The sequence below is a fragment of the Rattus norvegicus genome, chromosome 18 (genome assembly GCF_036323735.1).
Source record: "Rattus norvegicus strain BN/NHsdMcwi chromosome 18, GRCr8, whole genome shotgun sequence".
Classification (NCBI taxonomy): Eukaryota; Metazoa; Chordata; class Mammalia; order Rodentia; family Muridae; genus Rattus; species Rattus norvegicus.
The window spans coordinates 18,859,652-18,875,146 of NC_086036.1; the positions used below are offsets into that span (position 1 = coordinate 18,859,652).

Here is a 15,495-nt window from a genome sequence, read left to right on the forward strand (position 1 = left end):
TTGTGTATATTGGTATTTTGCCTGTATGTATGTGTGTGCACTACTTAGCTATGTCTTGGTTCCTGAACTGTTTGGGGTTCATAGAAATCTAGTTGCTACTGGATAGATCAGAATAGAAGTCAGAGATGCATGACTCTTTTAATAGAATTCAAAATTGAAAGAAAGGGGTTGACATAAACACTTTTGTTTCTATTTAAATAATAATTTAAATATGCACTCAATGTAATAACTCTGCTGAAAATTTCTAATGTCATTTCTTAAGTTTGTTCCGGTACAAGAAATTTTAGCACAAAATAGCCATGTATGCAAGAAAGAGGTATGAACGGCTCCTTCTGCCATTCGTCCTGTCTTCTTTCAGTCCTTCTTCAGCTTTTATACCTCACGCAGTACAGTCTTACTATCGTGTCAGATGCTAAAGTAAAACAGAATTCCTTCTGAACACAAGCTTCAGAGGGTTCTCCTGACATTCCCAGGAATACCTCCTTTAAGACAAAACTCTTTTCCATGCCCTCTCTCACGGTCTGTCTTTCTGATACTTTACATCCTTCCTCAGCTCTGGTTGAAAACCATATATGTACATCTGTCATAGAACCACTGTCTACCATTTTTCTTTCTAGAGATCTCCACAATTTCTCCCTTTCTTTAGGTAGACTCCCCATAGTCACTCATTTAGACAAATTCTAAAATCCTCTACTAATATTGTTTTATTTATGTTATACTACAAACATTAATTTCTAATTCTTGTCTCCTTTTGCCTTACCATACATTTCTCTCAACGTTTTCTCTTTCTATTTTATCCCATGCTCCTTGTTTCTCCTTTTTTCTCCCTGTCATCATGCCCTGTAAAATGTAGACGTTCTAAATGCACAAGGTCCTGTTCTCTGTCATACCTTCTCTCCTGCAATAACACTACCAATTCTACCTGACACATCCATAGCTATCTGTGGAATAGACAAAGGATCGAATCCATGAATGAATGCATGAACCTATTCTGCTCTAAGAGCCAGCTTTACATAGCAGGGCAGCAACCAATGCTGGCCATCTGTTCATGTTCTGGGTGTCTGACAGGCTTACCCTTGTCACTGCCTTACCTCACCCCCCGCCCCATTGACAGTGATGGAGTTGACAAGATGTCAGCTGACCCTTATTGATTATGCATGATCTTATTAGCAAAACCCCTGGCCAGTGTGACCTAATCCTCCCTGGGCAAGTCTGTGATATATGAGGACCAGCACTTTGTCACTTGAGGTTAGGCAAACAGGCGTATCACTTAGTACCTGTGGTGTCCAAAGACACTTCCCCCTTCTGTGCCTTGGGAAAGACATCAGGAGAGTCAAGTAAAATGGGAGCAATAAGGGTCACACAAGTCACTGAGAGCTATGCAGGCTCACAGATTGTTATTTATTTATGTGCTATTTGATAAAAATTCATCGAGTGTGGCAGCTCTGTGAGGTTTGTCCCCATGAACAGAAATGTTGCTTGGAGAAGCCTGTTGAGATCCCTGAGGTCTGAGAGTAAGGTTCTCATGAATCAAATGCCCATGACCTGACTTGTCCTTGTCCGTATTTGTCCTGCCTCTCCCCCTTGAAGACAGTGCTACCATCACAAGATAGGGACTCTTTTAAACATGAGACCTAAGAAAAAGAAGGATAAGTTCTGTGGTAGAACAAATAAGGTCCTTGATGACATTGATGATACCATCTTGTGAAATACAAGAGGGAAATTTCTATGCCTTAAGGAAAGAGGGATGAAAAGTATGTCTCTTTTCATATATTAAGGCACATGTCTTTCTGTCACCATAAATTCCTTTTGCGGGACAGCTCTGTGAAGTGCACAAACTATTTAACTGGGTCTTCAATTGAACACATGATTCTTAGTCTCAGATATCTATCATCATAGAAAAATACTGAACAGAGAAGCTTGTGGAACTACAGGACAGGTCACTGAGCAAGGAGGCGAGAACAAAGACCATGGAATGTTCCATCTGGAAGACACTACCCAATGTCACCCTCTGCTTTTATAAGAGAGGAATCAATGTAATTAAAAAACATGTGCCGCAATTGACCCTTGTAGCTTGTTTTAAAACAGAATATGAGATCAAGGTAAGACAAACATGGAGTCTTCTCAAAGTATTATATAAATTTGAAGAAAAGAATTGACTTGTGTACAGAAATAGATGGCTCTCATTTTCCATACTCAGTATTTTATTGTTAATAAACAAGGCAGGAGAAAAAAAACTGTCCTGCCTCATTTCCGTTATCCTCTTTATGAGTGCTTTCCCCTGACTGAGCAGTCTAGACAGGACTGTTAGTAAATACTGCTTATTAAATGAGCATATCAGGTAATCTATATATCAGGGAAATGTTTGGGAATGAGTTGGGGCCGATGCTGCTGAATGAGTGTGCTTGGGCTCCTTAAACATACCTCAACAGCACCCAGCCTTTAATAAGTATTATGATCAGTGCTCTTTTTAAAAAGTGATTGAATTATTGCTTTTATGACTATAATTTTTATTAATTTTGGAAAGCTGATGTATCTTCTGATCCTGTCCGGTCCCTGTCAGAAGCATAACCTCTTCATGTACATCTAATTGACTACACTGATTATGCACTAGAAGAGCAGCAAACAGGATTTCTGGTTTCCATACTGACTGTGGCAATGGCATAGGGGAAGGCAGAAGGGTAAGCTATGTAGGTCATTATAGGTTTCAAATGGTTTGGCAAGACAAGGAAAGAAGCCTTCTCCCAGTGTTCAGACAAACGATTGAGAAGGCATCCTAGCTCAGGTTAAAAATGAGACTTGAATGGTGTTCCAGCTGTAGATGTGTGTAGATGCATGTATGAATACATGTGTGATGCCTGCATTTGTATGTCTGTGTGTGTGTGTGCATGTGTGTGTGTGTGTGTGTGTCTAATGAAAATAAAATATTCTGTATATGTGTTAAATGACAATAAAGTATCCCCTCTGTGTTTGTATGTGTATTTATGTGTATATGATGGGAATAAAATATTCTTTTTGTATATATAAAATGGTAATAAATTATTCTGTGTGTGTGAATGTGTGTGTGTGTGTGTGTGAGAGAGAGAGAGAGAGAGAGAGAGAGAGAGAGAGAGAGAGAATGTGAATCACTTGTCATTGTGTTTGACCTGCTTAAAAGAGATATCTGGAGGATTATGGTGGAAATATCTCTCAGGAGAATGGTCCCCAAGCAAATCTTGAAGTAAGGAACATCAAGGAGAATGGTAACAACAACAGCAACAGCAGCAACAACAACAACAACAACAGCAACAACAACAACAACAACAACAGCAACAACAACAACAGCAACAACAACAACAACGACCAAATGAATGTTCCATCCTTGAATTAAAAAGTCTGAACATTCTTTACAGATGATACATGGGAGCTATTCAACTCTAGACAACACCACCTTCTTGAGAAGTACATTGCTTTAAAGGAGATTAAGGGAAAGAAAGTCTTGGTTCAGAGAGTCAGAGTACATTCTGATTGTGCAAATTTTGTTCCCAGCACCCATCTGTCAGGTTACATCTACCTGGAACTCCAATTCCATGGCGTCTAACTCCCTCTTCTGGTGTCTGTAGGTACCAGATGCACATACATACTCTTAATGCACAGACATGAATACAAACAGATCATTTATAAATATAAAAATGACTAAATATAAAAAAGAATAATGAGTACTTTAATAAAGTTAATTTTTTTCTTCACACTTTGTTATGAGAGGCCATTCATTTCCTTACCTTCTGCTAACTGCCCACCTAGGATGACTTTCTGATTCATCCAGGACCCCTTTCAGAAATTACCTCTACTGTGAGTCCCTCCTTAATGTTATTGCCTCTCACATTTGACCTGCTGGAACAGAAGAGTAAAGACAGACCAGAACATGAGTTCAACTCAGAGTTGAAACACAAACTGAAAAAGCTTGTCCCCTCATTTACAGCCATGAGATCTTGTCATCTGTGAATGGGACCACAACTCTGCTCAGACAACCTCCCAAAGATGTTATAAGGAAAAAAGAAATCCTGCATAAAGGAGGGAATTTAGGATTTTCAAACTAATCTCTATGTGTAATGTATACTCTTGGCACTTTTCCATGAGAAATACAAAGCAAGTCTCATAAAGATCAGGAAAACCAGGGAAGGTGCTACCTTGGGTTTCTGGCAAGCATGGCTTTTCACTAAGATTGACAGAAGTATGAAGCATCGTCTGAGACGCAAAAATGTCAAGAAGCTGTAGGTGACTAAGAAAATAGTGACCTGAGTTTAAGTGAAAAGTTGTTTTCTTCAAGATTGAAACATTCTATCCTAAAAGGAAGTTTCTTAAGGCAGAAGGTAAACAAATCAACACCTTCAGGAACTCCCTGAAACTAAGCAGATTTCCCAGGTCCCTCCCTCCTAAGATTAAACAATAGAATGCTGAAGAGAGCTCTCAGACAAGTCAACTTGGAAAGAAAATTCTCAGATAAGCACAAACTACACAGAAAACTCTGAACCCAGAACAGCTTCCTGCCTGGAAAAAGCAGAAAACAGCTGAGCTGCCTGGAAGAGGTTTAGATCAGAGCCACTTGGAGAGGACACTCTGCAGTCTGTTGAACTGCTGGCTCTGCAGCGTGCTCCACATTCCAACCGTTATGAGCTGGTATCCATTTGGGGACACATTTTGGCGATGCAGCTCTCTGTGATGTGTTTCTGCTGTGGTAAGTAACTACTCGCCTACATTCCTGTGAGTGACCTCAGTACAACTCACTGTTTCATCAAGTTGTACTTTAGTCCATCCTGGGCTCCGTATCAGAGGAAAGTAGCTGTGAGTAGATATGTGTATCCTCTCCCCAGTAAAATCTTGACACACAACAGCAATCCAGAACTAGAAGCTCAGAAAAAGAAACGGAGGTCAGATACACAAAACAGTTTTGAGGTAACCTAGTTTTTTAATAATACCTTACCTTATCTCTCCTAAGAGGAGAGTTTTTTGACTGAATATATATACAGCTACAATAACGTGTGTGTGTGTGTGTATGTGTGTGTGTATGCATGTGTGTGTATGTGTGTGTGTATGCATGTGTGTGTTTGTGTGTGTATGCATGTGTGTGTGTGTGTGTGTGTGTGTGTGTAGTTGCTTGTTTCTATGTGTGCAATTGAATGGAAGGTTCACTTGCATGTGGAGGACAAAGGTCAATCTGAGGGATCATCCTTAGTATCAACCATCCTTTAAAAACATATGGTATCTCACGGAACAGTCATATGGCATTATTTATTATTATTACTATTATTATTATTATTATATTAATTATGTTCTAAATATTCTGAAGGTTAAACACAGATCTCCTTGCTTGGAAAGCCAGCACTTTATCAACAGAGCCATGTCCCCAGCCCAGATAGTATATGGTTCTAAGTAAAATATTTCCAATGAAATGGAGTGTAGAAGAAAATTACCAAAACAACACAGAGAAAACAAGAAGTCCTGGAGTGTTTTTCTCAACTACCTCTGCACATGCATACAGGTACATGCACAAGTACATATAGATGCACAGGCCTCCATAATTCAATATAAACAAATCCAGAGAATAAAATGAATCCTAGAGACAGTGATACTTTGAAGGAGAGGATTTTAAAAGCCATCTGATATTTTGTTGCTCATTATGTGTTAACTCTAAGTTGCAGGTGGTATGATGTGACCAGTGAAAGAGTGATCATTGAATACTATGGAGATAGGAGTCTTGTCCCTTTCGCTCTTTCTTCCTGTTGCTCATTTGTCTACCTCCTCTGCTATTTGAATTTCCAGGTTTAATTTTCAAGCTCTACTTTCTCTATGTGTCTAGGAACCCCTGAGAAACTACTTACCTTTTGAGTAACGTTGGAGGGATATCTACTGTGATGCTGTGATCTGTCATATACGTGTGTAGCACACCCCCTCCCAGGGTCACACACCATCCTCTGGCAGAGATGAGAAATGTGAAACAATTCCCTTTCCAGATTACCCTGGAAAAAGTCATGGCCAAAGCTAATTCACATGTAGGAAAGGATAACTTCTTCGTTTCTATCAACTACATGGAGAGGTTAAATTATTGTAGGTCTCAGAGATACAACAGAGTCAATGTTCCCATGGTGTTTTAGAGTCTATTATGTGGACAAGGATAGTACAGTAGCACATGGTGCTAGAGCGTTAATGGGTAAGGAACTACAGTTCTCAAGACTGAAGTATGTAAACATGGACAACAGTGTCATTCAAATTGTAGTAAGAATCATTACTGTTCGTGACATTCCTCACTTCATGTCAAGTTGAACTGAGAAGAAGGTTCAAGTTAATAAGTTGCATGTAGGGGTTGGGGATTTAGCTCAGTGGTAGAGTGCTTGCCCAGCAAGCGCAAGGCCCTGGGTTCAGTCCCCAGCTCCGAAAAAAAGAAAAAAAGAAGTTGCATGTAGAACAGCAGAGTGATGTTAGGGTTAAAATTACTCAATTACTTATATATAGTGTCAGGTCAAGGTAAAATTTCACATTCTGTCAGTTGTCACTTAAAGACCTCTACCTGCTTTGTTATTGTCTTTAAACTTATAGAGTAATCAGATGCCTAGGAAATCCCATCCTTTGTTTACAGAAATCCTGTTCTTGGCCTTTAATGGCACAGACATTTGGGAACATGGGGCTACCACACTCAGGCTGAGAGTAACTCTGTATAAGCAATGACAGGTGAGAACAGAAAAATACAAGGGCACATGTCTCCTTAGAGTTATCTAGGCTGTGGAAAACGTTCACATCACCAAGTCATTTTGTACAGAACACTTCATTTTGAATGAATCAGCAGAAGCAAAGAGAGTGCTCAACATGTATTTCTTTCTTTCTTCTTTTCTCTTCCAATATGTGACCTCCTTGAAACCTACTACCCAAGTCAGCTGCTTAGTGAGCAGGGTCTAGAAATGGGAAAACACACTTGGCTCAGACATCATAATAAAGGCACAAAAGAAAGGCCAAGGACATACACGGTTCCTCGTCTTTGACATTCTGTCAATCTTTTCAGTATCTTTCATTATCACAGACAAATAAACTTACACACTATAAATTTGAATCTGTTTGATTATTAGTTTTGAAAAACTCTACTCACCAACCTGATATACTTTATGAAAAAGACATTCATGTAAGTTTGGTAGTTTGAACAACACTATTAGTTTGTTTTCTCAGGGGTGAGACAGTGACAAAATGAAAATATCTTCATCAAGCAACTTCTAATTCAGTTTTCTTTCCCTTAAAGATGTTTTTGCCTGAGTCTAACAAATCTGTAAGAGTGATACTGCATATCACAATCTATCAATAATCAAACATTTACACAAAATTCTGCTTCTCATCTCCCTTTTTAAATTAATTAGTTATTTAAATAATTTTTATTTTATCATTTAAAAAATTTAGAAACTTACCTGTCAAGAAATGGGAAAGACAGGGATAGCTCAGTTGCTAAAGCTTCTTACTGAAGACCTGAGTTCATTCCTTATAATTCACCCTCACAGAAAACTGCAAATGATTAAAATATAAAATAATGGCAACAAATAAACTGCATCTGCAAAACATTTCCACATATAAACCTCAGAAATCATCATAGAAAAGAATACAGAAAGATTTAGAGAACCATAGAGTCAGAGAGTTTCCTCTGAATTTGTGTGTTCTAGTAATTTCAGAAACTACATCTATAAAAGCTCATCACTATGATGTCCCAAACTTTAGCAGAGCAAGGACAATAGCAATAGGTAATGTAACATGAACAAGTGATATAACATAAAGCTGTAACCCTAAACAAAGAATTGTAGCCAATTGAGGAAGACAGAGAGTGAAAAAACTAGTCTTCCCTTTGGAAGAACAAATGAATGGGTTATCCAATACCAATGGTCATCCCAGGAAATATACAAACCAATAACATCAAATACACAAGGTATGTTATATCTAGGAATATAATTAATAGAATTAAATTATTAGAATATAAAACTTTATATATAATACATGTGTATACATATATACATGTAGTGACAATTAAAGAAAAATAGGACATGGATTTGAAAGTCAACAGAGGATTATGCAGGAAGATTTGGAGAGAGGAAAGGGAATGATAAATGATATACTATAATCTCCGAAGTAAAAGAAAAATGTAAAAACAAAGGAAAGAAAATTGGTAGCCCAGAGACATCTAAGCAGGTGAGTCACTGAGGTTTCCTGGCAAAGCAGGTAGTGAAAACCAATGAGATACCCCATCTAAACAAGAAAACAGGGTTGGAGATTTAGCTCAGTGGTAGAGCGCTTGCCTAGGAAGCGCAAGGCCTTGGGTTCGGTCCCCAGCTCCGAGAAAAAGAACAAAAAGAAAAAAAGAGAAAAAACAAGAAAACATACAAAAAACAAACCAAACTAAAAGAGAACCAGGGTAGACAGGAATTAGGCAAGATATCTGAAATGATCCTCTAGGTTAAATATACACATGAAGACACACACACACACACACACACACACGCATGCACGCACGCACGCACGCATGCTATACACACAACACACAAAAAGAGACACCGATGGGTGCGTTCTAAATGCATAATAAGATAAGATGTGAGAAAGTAAAACACAATGTCCATTATTTAGTTAGCAAAAATGTATCTTGAATTTGTCCATAACTGTCCAGAAGGAGAACACACCACCTACCAGTGTTATAGTGATTCTGACTGAGATGAGATTTCTCCACCTCAGACAGCCCAGTCTACCAAAGAGATGGGTAGGTACGTAAGCAAATAACATGTACTTTCTTGAATTTTTCATTCTCGTTCTTGTCTAATTTTCTTAAATTTTGTGAGACATAAAATATTAAAAATTTACTACTTAGCCTCTAAAGATGATTGCTTTAAAGGTATAATTATCTTAGAGGATGAATTTGTTAAAATTACTTAATTTTTGTGGATTTAGCTCAAGAAAAATAGTAACTGTTCCCGAAAGGATAGTAAGAGCATGTTAGTATTATGCTCCAAGACAAAATCAATTGTGTTTTGTTCTTCAGGGAAGAGTGTAATTTTCTAAGTGTGCATACATATGAATTAGTGTCTACTCCGTTGCTTCTTTGCTTTGTTTCCCTGCAGAACTGTGCTGAGAAAAGTTCGTGGAAAATAACTTATCTCTAGAGAGCTTAAAGTAAGGGGTCTCTGGACCCATTATTATTATTATTATTATTATTATTATTATTATTATTATTATTATTATTTTCTGTTATTTGATGGCCTAAGTCCAAATACAAACAGTATTAACACAAAATTTAGAGAGCAAACCCACATCCTCAGGTCTTTTTTTCTTTCAGGCTTTCTCTAGGGACATGGTGCACAAGTCTTGGTGAAGTCATGCACCTCAAAAGCTGTCGACCTGCTATTTTTGTGTTCTTCTGAATTGAGGACAACAATAATTTAGCAGCATTCACTGTTTTATTCACCACATAACCTTTGTACACAGTAATCAAATTCTGACTAATCCATGGTTTTGTGGCAAAATCAGTTGCCTGCAGGGATGCAGTGCTGTTTACAGGCAACCCTGAAGGGAGGCCAACAATGAATGTATTAATTCTAAAGTGTAATAGTCATATCCAAGCCAGTCACTAAACTAAGCACCCTACCTCCTGCCCAACCAACAAAACAGAGGCTTTTGTTGATGGTTTAACCCAAGCTTTATGGAAAAGAGTTATTTTTAAATTTCTGTGTTTATAGCTTATTCCTGCAGAATTGTGATTATTATGGAAGGGAGCACAGAGTTTCATATCTTAAAAATGAAAATGTATATTTTTAATTATTATCAAGGTTATCTCTACTTTTATTTAAAAGTATTCTGCAAACATACCTATTCCCCCTGGCCCAAATCAAGGGAGTAAATGACATATACAAATGGAAACCACATGTTGGCAAAAAGCACTAAAATCAAATTCAGCAACAAATATATATTTAAGGGATGTGCATGATAATTTTAATGAGAAAATGTTGGACATCATAATATGCAGAAAGTTGTTGAAGTCAATTATAAAAATAATATGAAAATAATATAAATTTAAAGAGACTTTTAAAAAATAATTAAAATGTACCATAAATAGGAACAATGCTAGTAACAAAATAAAAGCAAGGTAATATTTTAAATGAATTAGCAAAAACTGAATGAACAATAATATGTCAGAATTCCAAGTAGCCAAGCTTTATATTATTGGTATTAGTTGCTATCTGTATTCAAAACATACAGGTGCGTTGGAATAATTCTATGTAAATTTGTCTGTTCCTTATTTTTGCAGAGGTAACCAAGTGTGTAAAAAGTAGTCTTAGAAATAGGCTACGACCAGGAACAACCTGTATATTCATATGCCTGGCAAGCTGAAGCTCCTAGGTGGAACATATTTGTTGATAAGTTGTTCACAGGCACCTCTGGGTGCTATTCGGTAAGAGCTCTCAATGTTGAACAAAGCAGCAAAGTGAAATAGCAGTTATATCAGTATTGTGAATAAAATGAACTATTTGTGTTAGAAAGTGTGAATGAACGAGTTGAATGTGAATGAATAAGTGGTTCTGAACTCTGGAAATCATTGTCCTATGAACAGTCTTTCCAAACAATTAAAATACAAATGGGACGTCTCAGTGTGGTTTTTGGAAACCATTTTCCCTACACTTTGAAAGCTTTACTGAACACACACAGTGTTAAATGCATTGTGTGTGTTTGTGTTTGTTTGTGTGTGTATGTGTGTGTGTGTGTGAATGTTCATATATTTGTGGGTGCACTCATCCATGCCTGCATTTCTGTGACTATCTTTTATCATCATCAATATTAGCTGTTTTGTGTAGTTAGTTGTCCAAAAAGTCCCCACGATCCAGATATTTGTGCTAACTGCCACCAAGTTCTAGGAACCAGGACACTGAATTCAGGCCCTCATATTTGTACAAGAAGGACTTCCGCAGTGAGACATTTCTCACTTATACATACATATGCACACACACACATGCACACACACATGCACACACACACACACACACACACACACACACACACACACACACACACACACAGAAGCTCCGGTGCTTGACCATTGAGTAAGAGATCTTGCTGCTCAAGCATGAAGGCCTGAGCCCAAATCTCCAGGATGAATATACATATCTCTCATATGCATATTTATACAGTTTTATGTCCCTGCTTGTGTTTATATATGTGTCTATATTTATGAGTGAATGTAGTATATGCACATGTGTTCAGATGTATGTGTCTATACTCTAGTTCATGTATCTATGTGCATGTGCGGAGACTAGAAAAGCTTGGTAAGTATCTTATTCTATGTCTTCCTGCCCATTTCCTTAAGAAAGCATTTCTTATTGTATCTGGAGATCTGATATTGTCCAGTAGCTCCAACAATACAACTATCTCTTCATCTTCCACAGCATTGAAGTTACAGTCATAAACAGGTCTAGTGGTTTTGGGGCGATAGTTGTACTTTTGCTCATTTTGTATTTAGATTTTTTTCATCTTTATTAACTCAAGTATTTCTTATTTACATTTCGATTGTTATTCCTTTTCCCGGTTTCCCCCTAACCCCTCCCTCTCCCCTTCTCTGTGGGTGTTCCCCTCCCCATCCTCCTCCTATTACTGCCCTCCCCCCAACAATCACATTCTCTGGGGGTTCAGTCTTGGCAAAACCAAGTTCTTCCCCTTCCACTGGTGTTCTTACTAGGCTATTCATTGCTATGTATGCAGTTGGAGTCCAGGGTCAGTCCATGTATAGTCTTTGGGTAGTCGCTTAGTCCCTGGAAGCTCTGGTTGGTTGGCATTGTTGTTCATGTGGGGTTTCAAACCCCTTCAAGCTATTTCAGTCCTTTCTAAGATTCCTCCAATGCGGGTCCCGTTCTCAGTTCAGTGGTTTGCTGCTGACATTCGCCTATTCATTTTCTGTATTCCGGCTGTGTCTCTCAGGAGAGATCTACATCCGGTTCCTGTTGGCCTGCACTTCTTTGCTTCATCCATCTTTTTTTTTTTTTTTTTTCAGAGGGATTGTAGAATCTTTATTTCTTTTTTTTTTGTTTTTGGTTTTTGTTTTTTTTTTTTTTTATTAACTTGAGTATTTCTTATATACATTTCGAGTGTTATTCCCTTTCCCGGTTTCCGGGCAAACATCCCCCTCCCCCCTCCCCTTCCTTATGGGTGTTCCCCTCCCAACCCTCCCCCCATTGCCGCCCTCCCCCCATAGTCTAGTTCACTGGGGGTTCAGTCTTAGCAGGACCCAGGGCTTCCCCTTCCACTGGTGCTCTTACTAGGATATTCATTGCTACCTATGGGGTCAGGGTCCAGGGTCAGTCCATGTATAGTCTTTAGGTAGTGGCTTAGTCTCTGGAAGCTCTGGTTGCTTGGCATTGTTGTACTTTTGGGGTCTCGAGCACCTTCAAGCTTTTCCAGTTCTTTCTCTGATTCCTTCAATAGGGGACCTATTCTCAGTTCAGTGGTTTGCTGCTGGCATTCGCCTCTGTATTTGCTGTATTCTGGCTGTGTCTCTCAGGAGCGATCTACATAAGGCTCCTGTCGGTCTGCACTTTTTTGCTTCATCCATCTTGTCTAATTGGGTGGCTGTATATGTATGGGCCACATGTGGGGCAGGCTCTGAATGGGTGTTCCTTCAGTCTCTGTTTTAATCTTTGCCTCTCCCTTCCCTGCCAAGGGTATTCTTTTTCCTCATTTAAAGAAGGAGTGAAGCATTCACATTTTGATCATCCGTCTTGAGTTTCGTTTGTTCTAGGGATCTAGGGTAATTCAAGCATTTGGGCTAATAGCCACTTATCAATGAGTGCATACCATGTATGTCTTTCTGTGATTGGGTTAGCTCACTCAGGATGATATTTTCCAGTTCCAACCATTTGCCTACGAATTTCATAAACTCGTTGTTTTTGATAGCTGAGTAATATTCCATTGTGTAGATGTACCACATTTTCTGTATCCATTCCTCTGTTGAAGGGCATCTGGGTTCTTTCCATTTTCTGGCTATTATAAATAAGGCTGCGATGAACATAGTGGAGCACGTGTCTCTTTTATATGTTGAGGCATCTTTTGGGTATATGCCCAAGAGAGGTATAGCTGGATCCTCAGGCAGTTCAATGTCCAATTTTCTGAGGAACCTCCAGACTGATTTCCAGAATGGTTTTACCAGTCTGCAATCCCACCAACAATGGAGGAGTGTTCCTCTTTCTCCACATCCTCGCCAGCATCTGCTGTCACCTGAGGTTTTGATCTTAGCCATTCTCACTGGTGTGAGGTGAAATCTCAGGGTTGTTTTGATTTGCATTTCCCTTATGACTAAAGATGTTGAACATTTCTTTAGGTGTTTCTCAGCCATTCGGCATTCCTCAGCTGTGAATTCTTTGTTTAGCTCTGAACCCCATTTTTTAATAGGGTTATTTGTTTCCCTGCGGTCTAACTTCTTGAGTTCTTTGTATATTTTGGATATAAGGCTTCTATCTGTTGTAGGATTGGTAAAGATCTTTTCCCAATCTGTTGGTTGCCGTTTTGTGGCGGTATATGTATGGGCCACATGTGGGGCAGGCTCTGAATGGGTGTTCCTTCTGTGTCTGTTTTAATCTTTGCCTCTCTATTCCCTGCCAAGGGTGTTCTTGTTCCCCTTTTAAAGAAGGAGTGAAGCATTCACATTTTGATCATCCATCTTGAGTTTCATGTGTTCTAGGCATCTAGGGTAATTCAAGCATTTGGGCTAAAAGCCATTTATCAATGAGTGCATACCATGTGTGTTTTTCTGTGATTGGGTTACCTCACTCAGGATGATATTTTCCAGTTCCAACCATTTGCCTACGAATTTCATAAAGTCATTGTTTTTGATAGCTGAGTAATATTCCATTGTGTAGATGTACCACATTTTCTGTATCCATTCCTCTGTTGAAGGGCATCTGGGTTCTTTCCAGCTTCTGGCTATTATAAATAAGGCTGCTATGAACATAGTGGAGCATGTGTCTTTGTTATATGTTGGGGCATCTTTTGGATATATGCCCAAGAGAGGTATAGCTGGGTCCTCAGGTAGTTCAATGTCCAATTTTCTGAGGAACCTCCAGACTGATTTATTTTGCTCATTTTAAATTCATTCTGGGGATTTAGACTGAGGCCTTCATGCTTGGGCAGCAAGGTTACTCACTGGTTAAGCTCCTAAGTGCCTCTCTCTCTCTCTCTCTCTCTCTCTCTCTCTCTCTCTCTCTCTCTCTGTGTGTGTGTGTGTGTGCGTGTGTTTCTTTTATGAATAATTTAATTTATATCCATAACTTTCTAAAATGTTCATGTGTATATTTTGAAGAAAATATTATTATACTTTTCCTATCTGGGAACAAAAATTGATGACAGAAGTCTGGACAGTGGACTCTCCTGTTATTAAGGACAACATATTCTAGGAGAGGTTCTATGTCTTATGCAGTGTAAAGAAACAACAGTAAAATGCTCCCATGCTTACTGCCCATTCCTTTTCTGCTCTGACACTCACTCTTGCTGCTTGTAGAAACCATTCACCTGAAGAGGGAGAGAAAAATAATCAATGTCCAGCTTTGGAAGGAAGGGCCCCGCTTCTAAAATAGCGTTATCAGAGACGAAAAGTTTAAATTGAGCAGAAGTTCCTGTAAATCCACATGCACCCCACCAACTTCTCACATGTATTATCGAGAATGGTCTTCCTGAGACTAAGTCCGATGAGAAAGGGAGTCCGAGGAGAAAAACAAACCAGGAAAGCTCTCTGTCCAATAAACCTTAAAGATAAAGAGATGAACATGCCCAACCCCCCAAATCAACTGAAACGAATATCCTGTCAACATTTCACATAAAGATAGACTCAGTTACAATCATAAGGCTACAAAGACCTTTGTGCCAATGTAGTATTTTTGGTAAAAGGAAAAGCAATCTGATATTTAACTGAAGAATGACAGCAAGAAAAGGTTTTGTTGGATTGACTAATCTGGTGAGGGCGGGACAACATAGCCAGGTATGCCTGGCATCTAGCTCTTAGAAAGAAGTGGAGGCAAGAATAATTTTAAGAATCAGGCTGTCTAGCCTACATAGTCCGGCCTCCTCTCTCTCTCTCTCTCTCTCTCTCTCTCTCTCTCTCTCTCTCTCTCTCTCTCTCCTTCATATATATATATATGACACAACCCTCATCAATAGCAAGCTAAACACTATGTGCTAATGTCCAAGAAAGTGGGAAGAAGCCTTTAAAAAGGGTTATACAGTAGCTGTAAATCAAAGCACCTAATGTAGAAACCCCAGCTCAGAAGCAAGTTACTGACTGAAAAAGCTGAACTCACAAGAGATATTGGCTAGGGAAAGGAATGCCTTTTGAAATGATATTTTTTTTTGTACATCAACAAAATCAATTGCTAATAGCAATATGAAGGAACAGAAAGTGTCTGGGGTGGAGGTGATACTGCATAGAACAGGCAGAAATTCTGAATGATGAAAAGCTCATTC

General features: G+C 38.7%; 1 long non-coding RNA gene across 9 annotated transcripts in view; it reads right to left on the reverse strand.

The window, feature by feature from the left end:
- Positions 1 to 1,383: 1,383 nt before the first annotated feature.
- Positions 1,384 to 15,495, reverse strand: part of LOC102547510 (uncharacterized) — a 212,828-nt gene continuing 198,716 nt past the window's right edge. For 8 of the 9 annotated variants that reach the window (XR_005496107.2, XR_005496106.2, XR_005496102.2 and 5 more), the window contains 5 exons: positions 14,492 to 14,547; positions 7,431 to 7,524; positions 5,862 to 5,999; positions 4,768 to 4,884; positions 1,384 to 1,634 (listed from right to left, as the gene is read on the reverse strand). This is a non-coding gene — a long non-coding RNA (uncharacterized LOC102547510). Of the gene's footprint in view, positions 4,885 to 5,861; positions 6,000 to 7,430; positions 7,525 to 14,491; positions 14,548 to 15,495 lie in introns of all 9 variants that reach the window. The other variant, XR_010059786.1, reaches the window with a different exon arrangement.